This window comes from Rattus norvegicus, chromosome 15 (assembly GCF_036323735.1).
Source record: "Rattus norvegicus strain BN/NHsdMcwi chromosome 15, GRCr8, whole genome shotgun sequence".
In the NCBI taxonomy this organism is placed as follows: Eukaryota; Metazoa; Chordata; class Mammalia; order Rodentia; family Muridae; genus Rattus; species Rattus norvegicus.
Genome location: NC_086033.1, coordinates 103,328,633 through 103,342,663, shown reverse-complemented (window position 1 = coordinate 103,342,663; position 14,031 = coordinate 103,328,633). Strand labels below are relative to the sequence as shown.

The following is a 14,031-nucleotide window of genomic DNA, read 5'->3' as shown; positions in this document are numbered from 1 at the left end:
CAATGTTCTCCCTCTGTACCTCTAATGTCTCCCCTGCATACCCTTAACATCCCCTAGGTCCCCCCAATGTCCCCTGTGTCCCCTCAACATCTCTTCTGCATATCCCCAATGTCCCCCATATGTCCCCTCAACATTTCCCCTGAATACCCCTAATGTTCCCTGTGTCTCCCAATGTCCCCTTATGTCCCCTCAACATCTCCCCTGTGCACATCCTATGTCCCCTGTGTCCCCGCACCATCCCTTCTGCGTCCCCCAAGTCCCATGTCCCCTCGTGTTCCCACGATGTCCCCTCTGTGTCTTCCCAATGTCCCCCCTACATCCCCCCAACTTCTTCCCTATGTACTCCCAACATGCCCCCTGTGTTCCCCAATGTTCCCCCGTGTCCCCTGTGTCCCCTCCACATCTCCTCTGCATATCCACAGTGTGCTCCCTGTGTCCCCTTGACATCTTCCCTGTATAACCCCAATGCCCCCCTGTGTCCCTCTAACATCTTCCTGTGTCCTCCCAATGTCCCTTCTGTGTCCCTCCAACACGCCCCCCCCATTGTCCCTGCAACATCACCCTGTCTCCCCCTCAGGAGTCCTCCCAGTTTCATGTGCCTTTAATTTATTTTGAACACGCAGAATCAACTTGATGCTGCCTCTGTGTTCATAGGTATAGGAAACCCTGTTAGTGGATGGGCAGCCTCTTCTGAGGCTGAGTCCCTGAAGGAAACCGACTCTCCTCCCAGCAGCCACCAATTGCCAGTAGCTCCTTGGCTAGAGGTGGAACTTATTGTGCCTCTCTCCTGTCTGTGCTGGGATTTTGTCCGGCTTGATCTTGAGATCATGTGCATGCAGTCATGGCCACTGTGAGTTCACGAGCTCAGTAGCACTGAAATGCTGGAATTTTGAGGAGCCCGATCTTGGGCAAAACTGTGCTGGTAACCACAAACGCTTTGAGTTCCTGATTGCAATGGCGGTGTAATTCCGTGTTATTCCTGGGAGATGGCACTCCAAATCACCTCTCCCATCAGTGGCTCTTACTTTCTCTCTTGCCCTTTGTCTGTGGTGTTCTCTTCGTCTTGAAGTGGGCTAGAGAGATGTCCAATTTAATGCCGAGTTACTTATTTGCAGCATTCTGAGCAGTCGGAAATCTGCATTTACTACAAGTCACTGTAAAAGTAAGATTCTCTGATCAAGTCTAAAAGTGGCACTAATCTTTGGCCATAAAACTTAGAAGATAGTTTGGCGGGACTATCTAGAAAATCAATGGTCGGCGTGCTAGCTTTAATACAAGTTCTCTATCCATGGGATTTGACCAGGTTGATAGTCTCGTGCGTGAATTCCTTCCTGTGAAGTAGTAGGCCTCTCATAAGCAATCTGTAAGCTGTTACTTCTGTAACAGGCACCGCATGTTTTGCCAGAAACTTCAGTTGTATCACAGTACACAACTGAGTAACAGTGTTGCTGCCTTTCCTTCCAGCAGGTTGGATACTTGTAGCTTCTATCACCATGAAAGTTAGCCAGCTGGGTTTTAATCTGCAACCAAAACATCATCAGGAACGGGGTTCACCGTGTGGCATCTAGTTCTGGCAGGCCGCCTTGAGCGATGTGAATAGCCTATATGGTTTTGGAGGCCTCGGAAGACTCTGATTCCTTCAAAGATATTCTGTCTCCGAGACTCTAACTTTGGTTTCATCCTCTGTGTCGTCTTGAGTTAGCCATATTCCCCCACATGGGACTGTCCAAAGTCCTTTCTTCATTCGTGTATTTTGCATTCGCTTACAAAGTAGCTTTTCTTATGCCCTTAGTTTTGGGGAATTTTCCCCCTACTCCTATTCCGCCCCACTCCTCCTCCCTACTCTGTCTACTGATCCTACTTCCAGTATCCATCCCCTACCTTCCATCTCAGGGTCTCAAGTACTTTCCACCAAACACACACAACACCTCTTCTCCCCACCACTGTTTCATTTTGAAACCTTACCACCTTGATAGGTCCTCCAAAGTAAGCCCGGAAGCCAAAACCTTTTAAAGCTAGGATCTACATGCCAGAAGGAACATATAGCCTTTGTCTCTCTGAGCCCAGGTTAACTTGCTTAATATATTATTTCCCAGTTCATTCCATTGACCAAACAGTTGCATAATTTCATTTTCACTTAGAGTTGAGTGAAATCCGTGCATAGATGTGCCATACACTGTTAATCTATTAGTCAGTCTATTGCTGAGGATGCTAGTCTGGTCCCTGTGAGATAAGGACTTCTGTGCTAGGGTGAAGCTTACCCTCACGAGTAATTACCCATGTGCGTGGTGGCCATGTTGTCTGGAGATGTTCTGTTCTTCTTGTAATTTAAGGCTGCTGAAGAGGGGAGGTTAAAGACAATAACTCATTTCAGTGCCTGCAGCCCAAGTAAGGGAGACGCACGGCAAACAAAGGCAGAGGCGCCAGGTTTCCATCTTGCCTCTCGGACTCAAGAGGAGTCCAGTGCATTTTTGCAAACTCGGCTTCTAAGCTCCTGTTTTACCGTCAATGGGAAACGTTCAGGAGACGATCGGATGACCACAGATCTCACATTCCAACTCACGCACACTAAATGTCACCATGTTTCAAATTCATACCAACTTTGGATAGTTATTATTAAGTAAACGACCAGTATCTGTATGCCACAGAACACACCAGCCCCACTTCAATAGCTCCTTCCATTACACAACTAAGAAAACCAAACACTGTGCATTAAAGGTGTTTTTTTTTTTTTTGCATAGTGCTGCAGGCAAATGTGTGTCTTACAGAACTGTCACTCATGTCGAATGAATATAATATCCAATTAAAAGCCACTTGGTTCCAGAAGGCAGCCACGTAAAGGAAACACGAACGTGTTAGGTCTGACTTAATATTTGTGTTAAGTTCATAGTCATTTTAAAAAAAATGAGAGCATAGAAGTATTAAAGTTACGCGCAAGCGAAGTTGTTTGAGGAGTGGTGAACGGCAAAACACACAATCAGGCTCCATTTTCAATTATTAAGTCTATCCACGGGAGCGCCAGTCTGGTTCTTACAAATGAGCAGGTGGCGTTGGGTAGGAAAGTCAACATTCAGAGTTAATAACTGTGCACACATGGTTTGCACAGTTTTTTTTTTATTCTGTACAGTAAATGGCCGGTCCATAACTCACAGACTGAAAGTTAGCGAGAATCTCTGTCCCTAATACCCATAAGAAAGATAGAGACTGGTGCGGTGTGGTTTATCTGGTGCTTCTGAGCCTTTCAAGGGCAGGAGCGAAAGCCACTGACAGCCAAATGCAACAAGAAATATTGCACTGACCTACAGACTTCTTCCTCTCCCATTAAACCAACCCATGTGTAGACGCATTAAGGAACAATTCATTCTCAATAACTGTTCTCGAATAACTAGATCCTTTTTAATTGCTGGCATAATTAACTTAATGAAGTCATTGTGCAGCTCCAAATAAGAAGGGGCTAGCGTGGAGTAGTAATTTACTTTTTTCAGGGAAAACTAGGGCGCACACGTGAGCATTCACACGCACGCACACAGAGTCAGGAGTAAGACACAAATTAAACATAGAAAAGGCCCCCGAAGACTAATCGTCTATGTGTTTATCTGCTTTTATCACCAACCTTTAGGAAGTAAATATATGCCGGGGATTTCATCAGAACAGTAATAAATATTAATAATGGGTGATTGATTAGAGGCCTTAAACGACTCTTCCAAAACAACGTGTCAGCAATCCTGTGGTCCTAGGATGAACAGAATGTATGTCTGCATTAAAGGCCTCTTTTTTGTTTGGGTCTTTTAAGCTGGGGTTGTGCTCAATGGTCTATCTAATGGCCCTTTAACTCTCTCCGCTGTTTCCGTGAAGGCAGCTAAGGTGTCTTGTAAAGAAAATAAGTGTTTCCATCCTATACGGAAATGATCCTTCCAAGTCCCATGCCTTAAATAAAAGCTTTGTGTGTGTGTGTGTGTGTGTGTGTGTGTGTGTGTGTGTGTGTGTGGTGTTTGTGTTGGTTTGGCTACCTGGAAGTGAGGGTTTCTCAAGGCAGCCCTTATCCAGGGCATGGTGAGGGACAGTCGCAACACCGGCATCTCAGAGCTTTGACATTGTCAACCTGGCACATTTCTGGGGCAGAGCTTTCCAAATTATGTTTTCTGTTCACTCATCTTGAGGTACAGCTCTGGAGCTTTGTGTGACGAGGGCTGTGGATGTCCACAAGCAAGTAAAAGTGAGCCAAGCCAGGTGTCATGGTGTAAGTGGCACGAATGCTGTCATTTTAGATTTCAAATATGTGGCTCAGACAATCTCGGCCATGGTTGGCAGAGTACTGGAGGAGGTCATGAGCTGCTTCTTTTCAAGGACGTGCTCTTGGTGTCTAAGAAAGTGGAGTGGTAGGAAGATGCTTTGCCCCTGTCATGCATTGTGACTCATGTGGTCAGAAAGAAATCATTTTCCCCGAGTTTTGTCACACCACGGTGAGAAGACAAGAAACGGAATTTGAATATTTGTGTTAGGATTCCATAACCTAACAACTGTGTCTGAGGCAAAAATGAAGAAAAAGCTAGATGAGAATAGGAAAGTGACACAGAGTTTGTAATCATTTGCTAAGAAAGGCTTATGCATGTACTTAAATGTACTGCTTGCAAAATGCCGGTCCCAAATCACTGCTGGCAATTACTTTTCTGCACGGTCAACTAGCTGAGGGAGTGACAGTAAGCATTCTCTCTCCTGCATGCACAGTATTCATTTCCCTTCGCCTTAATCTGTGTCTTCAAAGGCTGTCACGGATGGCGACAGCATGGCAAGCAAGTGTGCCTGACCATCCAAGCACCGTTGAGGTAAACAAGGAGTGAGGCGAGGGCTGGTGATTGGAAAAATAATGAAAGCATCTTTCCCTCCGGACCTGGGGAGCAGAACATGAATATAAGAGTCTACTGTGTCTGGTGGAATGAGGAGAACAGAAAACAGGGTGGTCGATCTCAGGGCACTTATTTCCAGTGTCCAGCTCAAACATATCTAAAGAAGAAAAGCATCTAGATCATGGCTTCCAGTGGGTATGGAAGAATATGGAAGTGATAGGATTTCAAAGTTAGCTTCTTTTAGTGACACAAGGCTCTACGTCAGACCCGGCAGATAGGAATCTACTGACCAGAGCTCTCCTTTAGCCTCCTCAACATTTCATTCCCAACTTTGGGACTCTCCAAAGTTTGGGTTGTAGCGTGAACCTTACTGTCATGGGCCACGATGAACAGTCCTCAGATTCTGACCGAGTCCCTTCATCCTGATCCCATCACATCCACTGCTTCCCCATTCACTAGCACTCATCATCCGAGTACAGATTTCAACAAAGTCTGTTCTTTCCAACGTCTATAGTGTTCAGCTTAATTTATGGTTCTGGCTTGAGAGGTTGTCATACCGACTTGGAGGTTGGGAATAAGATGCAGAATAGGTCTTAACCTTATTTATTTAATAAGGTAGAATTTATTTCTATATTTTGTCATTTTTTCCTTACAACAAAACTGTAGTTTCATGGCTGCAACTGTCAGACTGTTTCCCAAATCACCCATAACAGTGAAGAGGGTGCAGCTTCTGTCAAGTGGCTTCGGACAGAAGCAGTCTTCATTTTCTGAAATCTGAAGGCTGGGTGCCAAGATGCTCGAGGATTTGTCAGTGTGCAACACCATAGTGACTAAAATAGTCCTGCCGTGAAGTGCATAGGAAATACTTGTTTAAAAAAAATCCATTGAATTGATTATTGAAACTTGTTTCTGACTACCTGCTCTAAAACTAGTATTATCTTCTTGTTGATATGGGACAAGAAGCCAACATGATGTGTGCCTGAGGATTCCTGTAATAATAGATGGTGTCTATAAGTTGACGGTTATTTATTAGCTATAACTTTTTTAAGTTATTTATCTCAAAGCGTTTGATTACACTGGTCAAACAATAGAGTAATAATTTTACTCTGCACGAAGGTATGCTAATATCGAACGTGCTTAACAAAACTTACTCACAAATTAGCTCTGTTCAAAAGCAAGCTCCCGTTGGCATGTGCTGTGCCTGTTGGCTAAGTGCACTGATTCTCTCAGAGCAGCAGGGTTCTAATGGGACAAAGTTGGGACATAATTTCTCGAGTGCAACCAGAAGAGGTCTCAAATAATCCTGTTGAAGGGCAAGCATTCTAGCCAGCAATAGTCTGGTCACTATAAATTAAATTTGGGTGACAAAGGGGGATGGCTTTCATCAGAAGTGAAGAAAGAGGGAAGCTGGTACGAGGTCGCCTCAGAAATATTTCTCTGTGACACCCCAAAGGGAGATGATCCTTGAAGAAAAATGGCAGCCCTTCTGATGGATTGATTGCAGGCGCAGGGATTCCCCTGAAAGATGTCAGACACTTCCCAAGTCCCACAAACAATTAGCTGCGATCATGCCATCAGTCATCCACAAATGGGACCCCACCTAGGCTCATAAAACCGCTACTTAACGACTTTGTCAGGCAACGCCCCCCAGGGAGCCCCTGCCTGAAGAAAGCTGAGGAAAATAGACATATGCTAAGACTCTTCCTACTCGAGGGATTGAAATAACAAGGAAAAGACAATTAGCACACATAATGAGTGCCTTGGAAAATTGCCACATCCACATCCGGGTTCTGTGTTTTCTCTTTTTAAGACAACTAACACCGTATTGTCACATTTACTTTCCAAGGAGCATCGACAAAAAAAAAATTATTAGCATTATGTATTTTCTTCTTAATCATTTGTTTTCCTTCATGAACTAAGGCTTCTAAGTGTTTTCTGGCAGATAATTAATTGTTACCTTTCCAAGGAGTGAGAAAGTAGAAGAAAATCATAAATCAGAAATGTAACCTCTATTTTTCTCACTCTTTTTTTTTTTATCCTGTTAGGGGTGAGGGGAAAGAAAACCAAGAATGAATCAGAGACTGAGCTGTGGTTCTGATTAACTAATAAACTCTTCTCCTATGAGTGTCTGCTCAAAGATTATATGTAAAAATTTGGGAGAGTTTGTATCCTATGATTAAGGAAAAGTCAAGAGTGGCTCAGAATTCAGTAACAGCAACACATCCTTTACAACACCATTGGCTGCCCATCAGATCTCTCATTTTAAAATAGGACAGGTCCTCATCATTTTCTGAAGCCTGTTTCATAGTAAAACACCCGCCAATGCTCATAAAAGGGAAAAATTTGCTCCCTAAGACTCCGAGTCTATATTTAGTACACAAAGCTTTGGTTGAATACATTTCCATATTCTTTGTCATGTGCTTGGTTCCAGTGTATTAGGCGAGCACAAGAGGCACAGTGGAGGGAAGTGGAAAGTGTTTCTGCAGAAGGAGGAGCTCTCAGGAGTGAACCTGAGGTCAGAGTCCAAAGCCCAGGGAAGGCCTTGGGGAATGAGGGAGTATGAGTGCTAGAAGAACTTCACAGTTAAGAATCCAGCCCCTCTCGGTCCCCAGCTCCGAAAAAAAGAACGAGAAAAAAAAAAAAAAAAGAATCCAGCCCCTCGATAGGGAGGCAAAGTTTAGAACAGAGGCTGAAGGAACGCCCATTCAGAGCCTGACCCACATGTGGCCCATACATATATAGCCACCAAACTAGATAAGATGGATGAAGCAAAGAAGTGCAGGCTGACAGGAACCCGATGTAGATCTCTTCTGAGAGACACAGCCAGAATATGGCAAATACATAGGAATGCCAGCAGCAAACCACTGAACTGAGAACAGGACCACCATTGAAGGAATCAGAGAAAGGACTGAAAGAGCTGAAGGGGCTTGAGACCCCATATGTACAACAATGCCAAGCAACCAGAGCTTCCAGGGACTAAGCCACTACCCAAAGACTATACATGGACTGACCCTGGGCTCCAACCTCATAGGTAGCAATGAATAGTCTAGTAAGAGCACTAGTGGAAGGGGAAGCCCTTGGTCCTGCCAAGGCTGGACCCCCAGTGAACGGGATTCTTGAGGAGAGGGCAGGAATGAGGGGAGGATGGGGAAGGGAGCGCACATATAGAAGGGGAGTGGGAGGGGTTAGGGGGATGTTGGCCTGGAAACCAGGAAAGGGAATAACATTTGAAATGTAAATAAGAAATACGCAATTTAATAAAGATGGGGAAAAAAATCCAGCCCCTCACTCTAGAGAGGACGGGTTGAGAGCCTGGGAGGGATCAAAGGCTTCCAATCTGGTCAGTGCCACTGAGGGACGGGATTCTTCATTTTTGTGACTCATGGTGCTCCTATCGCTAATGACCACCCTGTTGAATGGCACAGAATCTCTTGATCTGATTTTCTTATTAAGGACGTGGCCAGTGGAGTAGACACTAAAGACGTATTGAAGAAAAAGTCGCTTTGCGGTACTGAAATTTTCAGAGACTTCTGCAAGCAACCACAAACAGGTCAGGCACTCACAGCGAAGTAATCAATGAAACCAAGACCTAGCGAAACCCAGGAGTACAGGCCGGGACCTGATTTCTTCCATGAGAGCTGGAAGTATGGGACAGAGCCAAAGCAGAGTAAAAGAGCAGACAGGAAATAGGCATGTCGCTCTGACCTCTCAACTAGCAAGAATTCTGCAGGAACAGAAGCCAATGATGGAGAGCTTGTGGAGATGCAATCTGGGATTGATGGGGGAGGGGCGCCGAGCAAGACGTCGGGGTTAGAAATCCTGCGGAGATCTCCCTATCCATCTGCTTTGTGCACCGCACGCCTGCCCAATCGATGCGAGGGGATGAGTGGGCAGCGGGCACTTATCAGGGATATTGGATTTTTATCGCGATGTTAGCAAGGTAGAGTGTGACCTTGGGAAGCGCGCTTAACTCACTATCTCGGCGGCTTCATCTATTTAAGGCAATGGTAATGAGAGTTGGTTTCAGGTGCTTTGGGAGCCTCCGATGTTCAGGTGCTTTGGGAGCCTCCGATGAAAGCGTAGATACAATCATCACTAGTTCCTTTCCTTTTCCATCGGGCCATGCTGAGTTTTCCACTTCCACAAGACCAATCGTTTTCAAACCAGTCTATTTTCTGTTAAAGATTTTTTTTTTTTTTTTTGAAAACAGTCCAACTCGGCCCTTTGTAAAGGCTTCTTTGGAAGTATAACAATTGGAGCTAAAATTAGTATTATTCCCTTATTCCATAGAACAGGCTTTGAAATGTTTTATGGGAAGCAATGTGCGAGGAAGCCCTTAGACTCTGGAGCAGTGAAGGAGGAAACGTTGAATTAAGAAAAGTACAAAGTTCCGGTCGTTAAAGGACGAGTTTGTGATTCTGCTAGAGTAGGTAAGCCGTCTGAGTTTTGCATTTCTCCAGTTTTGTACTTTGTATCATTTGTCTTAGTTTCCTTCCTGTTACTATAATAAAATACTTTGTCAAAAGCAACCCAAAGCTCGATCCTGGATCTCTGGGGGTACAGTCCACCACGGGAGTGTTGTGCAAGCAGGAGGCTCATATAGCTTGCCACATCCCCTGACTCAGGTGGCAAGTGCCAAACACACACTGCTGCGCAGATCCCGTCTTTATGTGGTCAAGGTTTCCAGCCAGGAAGTGCTGCCATCCCTAGTGGGCGGGTCTTACCACAAAATTAAGATAATCAGATTAAGCCTGCACCTGCATGCGCACAGAGCCATCTCCCCTTGATATGGAGGGCTAATTATCACACCACCTTTAAATCTATTTTTTATAACCTCAAAAGTTACTTCAGAATAATTATGTTTGAAATCCATATTGGAATACTATGCCTTGCAGCTTCTTGTCCAAATGTATACATACATACACATCTGTGTAAGTACACACACACACACACACACACACACACACACACACACACACCCTATAATATATTTAGGAAAGCTTACTAGCACTGTGAGATTTCCAGCACTATTCTGAATATATTACAAACATTAACTCATTTAATCAACAACAACACAATGTAGCTACTTTTAGCACTAATGCATCTGTGAGGAAACTGAAACAAAAGAAGCTTTAAAAGCTTTGCCAAGTCATGGAGTTCTCAGTGGGGGAATCCGAGTGGGATCATGGCAGTCGGAGTCAGCTCTAAAATGCTGGCTCTCTCTTCCTTGTATTTAGGTGAAAGCAAACTTATGAAATCAGTTTAGAGAACTATCTGGTTAGGAATCTTTTCAGTTGGTAATCTTTCCCCCTCAGAATTGCTTTTCCATACCCTCCTTCTCTGTTCAGACTTCATCTGCAAAAATCTCAGGAGGGCACTGGTGCACTATTCCGTAGACGGGGTTCCTCTTTCTCAGTACTCTTACTGAGTTATTTCTTGAGTAAGGATGACACTGGGACATAATGTTGGTCCAGTTTCTGTGTCTTAAAATACAAGAAAGACACACAAAAAAAAATCTGGGTAACACAGACTAACTTGTATGCATCCCTTGAAACTTACATGTATTTTCTTCTGGGTTAGTAGATTAGATTTTATCTGATAAAAAAAATACAAGAAAGAGAAATCGAGAGAAGATGGGCTAAAAAGGAAGGAAGGAACTGGAGAAAGGAGAAGGGAGGACAGTGGAGGGAGTCAGGAAGGGTGGGAAAGAGCTGTCAGCCTTGGAAGCCTCCTGAGGAGCTCAGTTCTCACAGAGTAAATTTAGTAACTGCTAATTATTTAGAGTCAGTGACTTGAGTGGTTAAAGAACAGGTTGGACTTCAAATAAATATACCTTGTTCTGCCAAAAAGAAACAGCCTCGAATAAGGCCATTGAGCCCATGAATAATCTTTTGTTAATTTTATCCACAGGGTGCAAGGACAGCGAAGAAGAACAGAGGATAAATCTCCAGCTGGAGTTGACACAGAACCAGCCTACAGAGAACAGCACAGTTCATCTGTCACGCCTCCTTCTGTTCTGAGCAGGGCAAGGGGAAGGTTCAGGGTCACATCCTGAAGCTCTCCGTGTACATGGCACTTCTAGGAGGTAGTGCTCTCTCAAATGCCTGTAGTTCCCAATTTTCAGCAGTACAACTATTAATCTCATTCATAAATACGTCATGGTGTGCTCATTAGTTTCTGGGTTTCTGGATCTTTAAACTTTACACTCTTTTACTTAGGTGTATCTATGGGGTGGGTATGTATGTATGCGTGCAGGTGGGTAGGCGCCGGTGCTGTGACACTCATGAGGGTGTCAGAGGAAAACTTGCCAAGGTAGTTTTCTCCTTCCATCACGTTGGAAATGAAATCAAAGTGTGGTCCTTGGGGCACTAGGTTTAACAGGAACACCTTTACTTGCTGAGCTGTCTCAGCCTGGTTTGAAAGGTTCACTGAGTTCAGAGTTCCAAAAGAAGGCAGAGCAAACTGCCTATATCTCTTTTCTTCTGTGGTCACAAAGAAAATGACAGAAAGCAAAAGGTGTGTGTGTGTGTGTGTGTGTGTGTGTGTGTGTGTGTACATCTGTATGTGCATCAGCATACCAAGATTTCAAAAATAATGGGTTGAATGAAAACAAAATCAAGTGTGTGCTTTCAAATATACAATGTAACATTTGCACAAACGGCAGTTCTCCAAACAATAAGTGTGTACTATTTGTGGCAACATAGGAACAAGAGTTACATCAGGTTTTAGTGAGGGACTGACTCTGGGAAACTCTAAGGTAAGAATGGCAAGAGTGCCAAGGGACCTTTGACTTAAATGGCTTTCTTCTAAGGAGGGTGATTAACTGATGCTGTTTTTGGAAGGTGGAGGCATGGATGACTGTATTTATCCCGAGTTAAAATGGAAATGGAACAAAGTTCATGCAGAAAATGGCAGTGGGATACAAACAAGTCAGCCACCAGAGAGAGAATGTCTACGTGTCTGAGTCTCCGTGACTCACAGAAGACAAGGCTGCGGTTACCCGGGGACTCACCACAGAGCTCAATGGAAATGAAAAAGAACCACGCAAAGAAGACCATTGAGGAAAATCTACCTCACAGCTGCTTATGGAGCATTTGGGTAGCAACACGGTCCTTGATAAAAATATTTCACTATTTCGTGTGGTCAGTGAAACCCTAGATGTTCCTAGAAGAACATTTAATTAGGTAACTTACATACAAAGAGTAGAGGGTCAATATCAGCCGTCTCAGCAGAAATGCTTGATGCTGAAGGATAATAACGTCTTAAAACGGAAGGGGAAATAATTTTCAATGTGCATCTTTCTACCCACCTTACCCAAAAGAAGAAGGATGGGGAGAGAGAAGGCACATTTTCAGAAACAAAATCCAGCCATTTCATCATGGAGGTTTTCAGCTACAAAGAAAGAAGATAGAAGAGGGGACATGGAGGGGGGAAGGAGGAAGATGAAGAGGAGGAGGGGGGAGGAAGAAAAGGGGAAGAGATGAAAAAGCTTTCTTGAGAAGGAAGACAAATATTAAAATTTTGCAAATGATGATTAAGTGATATAAAATTTAAATTTAAAAGAGGATTCATTAGATTGCAATATATAGAAGATTACATAGAAGCAATGTAATGATCTATGGTACAAGGTTTCATGATTCAAAGGTATATGCTTAAATAACCTTCACAATTAAAATTCAAATACTCTCCTGGTTTTGTATCTCCTTATATAATCTTGGCACTGAAATATGGATTTAAAGGTTAAAACCTTTAACCTTCCATAATAATTATTCAGACAAAGCATAAAATGTTTACTTAGTTTCCTCAGTGATACAACCATGTAACACAGTAGTCAGCAGTAAAATGGTGAGACGGGCTGCTACGTTCTTCAGCTTTCTTTGCAAGTCAATAATTCTGTGTAAAGACAATAAGTCAGGACCTAAAGACAGGAGTACACAATTAGCTTCATCACTGCAAGCATAAGATGAGAAATCATTCAGTAAGAGCTCACATCTGAAGCCTGGGAAGGGAGGCTTTTATTTCTATTTTTAGATTCCTACAATTAAAAACTAATAATTTCCCATGGAAATGTACTACTTTAATGAAAGCAGAAACTTTGAAGATTTTTGACTCTTAGGAGGGCAGATAATTGTCTTTTAGAAGTACAGTAGTTAGATAATTAAAGGTTCTTCCACAACATCACATTGATTCTGCTCCTGACAAATATTGTTGATAACCTAGAAAAGGGACGTTTCCAGAGTGCAATAAAGGATGCTCTAAATGCCTTTTGTTTTCCCTTGATAGTATTTATTTATTTAGTGTGTGTGTGTGTCCATATATATATGTGTCTGTGCGTGCATGAATGTGTCTATGTGAGCATATGTGTAAATATTAGCATTTGTGTACATGTGTGTACAGTGTGTGTATGTTTATGTCTGTGTATGTATGTGTACATATTCTTTGTGTATGTATGTGTGTCCATGCATACACATGTCTGTGCATGCATTTGTGTGTCTATGTGAGCACGTGTGTGTATGTTTGCCTGTGTGCACATATGCGTATGATATGTGTGTGTCTGTGTATGTGTGTGCAGGTATGTATGTTTGTGCCTCTGTGTGTGTGTGTGTGCACATGTGCATGTGTGTGTATATTAGTACGTGTGTATGGTGTATTTGCATGTGTGTCTGTGTATGTGTGCATGTATGTGTTTGTGCCTCTCTCTTTCTCTCGCTCTCTCTCTCTGTGTAGGTCAAAGGATATATTAGAAACAATAACTTTAAAGCTAACAATGAAAGAACTGTATCTATTATACCTGTGTGTGTATCTATAATGCATATATGTACATATCTGTGTATACATTTTGAATACACATATGTGGAAGTACAATTTTTGCTGTTAAGCCTAATATTCAGGAAAATGATTGCACTGGCAGTGATCAGTTATATACCTTAAAAACAAAACAAACAAACAAACGAACAAAAAAATCCGAACAAACCATGTCATGGCACTGGGAGCCCCTTGAAATGATTTCATTTATGTCAGTTTCTGTGAGTGCATCAGGATATTAGATTCCTGGGGCTCTCATAATGAACTGCTATGGACAAGGTGGCTTAAAATAGATAGGACTTTCTTGTCTGGTTGTGTGGTGCTGGGTCTGTGATCTGCCTCTGTCTTTTGGTGCTGTCCCTACAGCGGGTCTTATGGC

The 14,031-nt window shown here is 43.2% G+C and overlaps 1 protein-coding gene across 1 annotated transcript in view; it reads right to left on the bottom strand.

The window, feature by feature from the left end:
- The window catches only part of Hs6st3 (heparan sulfate 6-O-sulfotransferase 3), a 719,306-nt gene that overhangs the window by 65,062 nt on the left and 640,213 nt on the right, over positions 1-14,031 (bottom strand). The window lies entirely within an intron of this gene.